Source organism: Aulostomus chinensis, chromosome 2 (assembly GCF_037954235.1).
Source record: "Aulostomus chinensis isolate RoL2024-O1b breed Wild chromosome 2, RoL_Achi_v1.0, whole genome shotgun sequence".
Classification (NCBI taxonomy): domain Eukaryota; kingdom Metazoa; phylum Chordata; class Actinopteri; order Syngnathiformes; family Aulostomidae; genus Aulostomus; species Aulostomus chinensis.
In genome coordinates, this window is record NC_141321.1 from 20972863 (window position 1) to 20977088 (window position 4226).

The window sequence follows — 4226 nt, forward strand, 5'->3', positions numbered from 1 at the left end:
TGTGGGTTCTCTCTGGTACTCCAGTTTCCTCCCACAGTCCAAAGACATCAAGAGGGGACGAGGCTGATTGATACTCTAAATTAACTGTAGGTGTGACTGTGAGTGTGAATGGTTGTCTGTCTCTATGTGTTGGCCCTGGGATGGACTGGCGACCTGTCCAGGGTGAACCCCGCCTCTCTGGCTAGGCTCCCCCCGCAACCCTTCATAGGATAAGCGGAGGAAAATGGATGGATGGATGGATGGCAATTCAGTCACTATGGGGTGTTGAATGTCAGGCAAAATATTGTGCAACTGAAGCAATTCATAGTGCAAAACTAGGTGTTTTTGTGGTGTAACAACAAGATCACTAAGGTTTATAATGTCAATGAGAATTGGAAGTATATGTCTTTCCAGAGCTAAGACCAATCAATTATGTTTTGAAAATGTTGACGTCCAGTGGATATTACATCAGATTAAAGAACAAAAAGTTGCATACAAAAGTAATGGGAATCACAGACTAACTGCCCAAACGATCACAGCAATAACAATCGTCTCGTGAGATCATACATACATATATGTATTTATCTAGAATACATCACAATATCCATATCACTGAATAAAAAATACCTGTAAAAAGGCAAAAGCCGAAATAATGTACTATTTCACTTCATAGTGGTGTCAGCTTCACAGAATAGTCTGTGATTAATTAAATCTTGTGAAATCCTCTATTTGTTGTGTATGACAACATAAATTGCTGTCAATTATTTAGGCTGCTTATGTTCATATCAGAAGAGGCCCTAAACTCATCTGTTTTTTGTGTTGTACTGCAATGAACTGTTCATCTGCAGAATTTGTTAACTGTATGTCACACTGTTAATAGTGTGACATACAGGTAATTTATCCCTACATAATGGGTTGTTGGCTTTAGGTGTTGTTACTATGTTACTGGTGGTACATATCTGTATTGGTACTGTACTTCCTGCTGTTACATATTGTTATGTTAGACAAAAGTCAGTGCACCCTGATGAAAACAGCCCAGGCTTTGTTTTGTTCCCAGTTCAAACCTGACTGTAGACACCATTATGTCATATGTCTCAAACGGTATTGTTAATCTATGATGTTTTCAGATTGCACTCTGTCACTAGTGAAATTGCATGAACGTATTCTCATGCGATGTATCTAAATGGTGATAACACCCAGAGCAACAAACCTACTACAGTTCTTGATATGATGTAATCAAAAACAAAATTAAGAAGCTACTACTTCAGTACAGGATTTAGGAACATGTTGTACTAACCCTGTGTATGCAGCCATCTGGAGGTACAAGTGATGTAATTCAACATAAAATAAAACAAATGCTTTGCTCATTTCATCCATCCTAATGCTGAAACTAATGTTTCTGCTGCTAACAGTGTTTAGGATGTATTGCTTAATTCAGCTTTCAAAAATAAGACATTAATGTAAAGAATCAATCTGCATGCCATTAATTTTAGGAAATGAAACATTTAAAAATGGCATTTAATGCATTTTAGACTCAAATGAACACAACCCCTTCTACGGTGTTCACATACACCTTTCTGGCTCTTGCAAAGCTAAAAAGAAAAACCAATATTCTTGGTAGTGTGATTGTGTTTAATTGCATTAAATGTGAGTAAAATGATCCTGCATGCTGCACTACCTTAGATTTACTGATAGACAGGAAAAAGCACCAAGTAATGCTACTCCATTATTCATTCACAGCTAAATTACATGCTGGTTGTCACTTAACCTGTTCCTGCAACTTTTGTGGAAAAAGATGTGGTTGATCATGTCAGGGGGTAGCTTTCTATGAATTCAGGGAGCCCCGCTATGAATCACACAAACCTCAACAGTTTTCAGTCATTAGGCACATTTCAGAGCTGATTAGAAGTCCTCCAGGTGCCAGAGAAAGCTGCGCAATGACATATGCATGAATTCAGGGGCCTTAGAAGACAGTCCTGACGGAAAAAATGACCTATGCATCGAAGCTGAATGATAGACATTTGTCATACTTAGAATCAAATGGCGATATGTTCGGGCTAACATGGCTTCTTGTGCTAGAAAAAAAATATGGTGTAATAGCAGTGGCAACACTAAACCAATGCAAGATGTGCGACTGAGTCAGGACTGCTGCTGCAAACGGTACTCACTGTGCTTTCTGTCTGACAAAGCAAGCAAAAACTGAGCTAGATAGATTTATTCAGCAAGCCTGACACTGTCGAGACTGAATCTGAGGCTAGGCATCGTTTAATTCGCAATTACAATGAGCTCAAATGGTGCCTGTCTGTACCCCACGAAAGATACTAGAGCGACTAAGGCCAGATAAATTTGTTCATATTAAGGGGCACCAAAATACCACTAAGTATTGCTGGTTAACTGTGGTATTATTACAGCTATAGCTGAATTGATACATCAAGGCAAACCAAAGTGGATAGCTAGCCACTTAGCCTGACACATACTCCAGACAGAAGACAACAAAGACAACACGTACCTGGGTCTAAATCCTTTTATCGAAATGTGTCACCATCTCTTCTGTACATGTGATGTTTAATCCTGTAGGAAATAACGACATATGTTGGGAACTGGTGGGTATATTCATGTTAGCTCCAACCTGAAGTAGGCAGGCCTACATAGACATCGCGATCCGAGGAGTTTGTGGCTAGGATTGTGAAACTGACAACACAGTCCCGAGCTGAGCCGAGAAGCAAAATCGAAGGCAACGGGCCCTGAAGGGCTACGAGCTAAGCTAACATTAAAGCTAACTCAACTTCTCTGGTCAAATACCGGCTTATATTCAACCAATTAGGCTACGAAGAATCAAAAAAAGACAGCACGACTTCTCTGATATCTTACAGTTTGAAAAGATAGAAATGGCTCACTGTTAGCCCTCGACGAAGTTCCCATTCCTGCCTCTCGAGTCATCCACTGTTGTTTACCCAGCAGGTCGTCTGTTCGCTGAGAGGCTATAAACCAAACCGAACGGGGGCGCTAGATACCTGCTACCTATTAATTTACGACACTTTACGACACTTTACTTCAAAGTGGATCTTTTGATCGGGATTTTCTTCAGGATAATGACGCTCTTTGCACCGCTTTTTCCTTCAACAGCTCAGCATTAATTATGTGGAATGAGTGTCATTTGATATGTGGTGTTGACCATCATGCCAGGCCATCTATTATTGTTGTTTGGCATCTATCGTCCGCTTAACCTCTCTATTACCGATACAAGCGCGCCCACTGGTGGGCATCACTTGATCCAATCGCGTAAGAGTCCTATTTAGCAATGTTAGAGTGTAAATTCCCAATGCAAATCATAAAAAAGGAAATGTAACTTATTTTCCATACAGAGTCGATGGACAAGAAGGATTAAAAAAATTGTCTGATCAAAATATTCCAAGCATTCTAATTCAGAAAATTTGTTTAAGACAGGTGGATGATATGTGACCTTACACAAACTGAGAAGATTTTAATTTTAGTATGCTTTGTAAATTAATTGCAATTAATTGTAAATTAATCATGTAAATAACTAAACACGTACACTGGCTTTCCCTTTGACCCTTAACACTTCATTCACAGCAAATGTGATCAACTGATCGACATTGCCTGCTGTCTCACTCCTTAGCAAGACAGTGCCAAGATGTTAAAGATGGAGGGGGCCAACTCTTGATATAACAATTCATAAAAGTGGGGCAAGTGTGCTGCAATTGGTGCACCATAAGATTTTATTCGGTCCTTCAGGCATGCTCTTTTTAGAACCCTATCTATTGAAAAAAACAATGTCATAGTTTGACAAGACAGCAGAACGACAGCGTTTGAAGTTAGGCTCTATTTCATTTTTTTTTACCGTGGAAAAACCTCACAAAAATCTATGTCGTTGAAGTGTGTGGTGTTAAGCTGTTTTTTTTAATTATGGTAAATTTAAAATATATCATATTTAATTGAGGGATGTTGGGATATATTGTATCATTTTTTATTTTAGAAACACATACACTACACCCTTGCGCGCGCACACACACACACACGCGCGCACACACTTAATTGGGTTCCTTAAAATGGTCTGAAACGAATGGCAATGAAATCATACCGTGCTCCTTAGTAGGTGACAGAAATGTATCGTTATTGATATTTTCATTTGGTCCTCCACCGCAGTATGTGTTCTCGCGGTGTTTGATGACAACATATAAAGACAGAAAAGAAGAAACGGGAGGAAATCAGTCTGCGCAGGCGCA

At 39.4% G+C, this 4226-nt stretch overlaps 1 protein-coding gene across 3 annotated transcripts in view; it reads right to left on the reverse strand.

Annotated features, from left to right (window-relative positions):
* Window positions 1–2971, reverse strand: part of rnf111 (ring finger protein 111) — a 28416-nt gene extending 25445 nt beyond the window's left edge. For 2 of the 3 annotated variants that reach the window (XM_086183808.1, XM_086183791.1), the window contains exons 1-2: window positions 2877–2970; window positions 2489–2550 (exon numbers count right to left, since the gene is read on the reverse strand). The gene's annotated coding sequence lies outside the window, so the exon portion shown is untranslated. Of the gene's footprint in view, window positions 1–2488; window positions 2551–2850 lie in introns of all 3 variants that reach the window. The other variant, XM_086183800.1, reaches the window with a different exon arrangement.
* Window positions 2972–4226: the final 1255 nt, after the last annotated feature.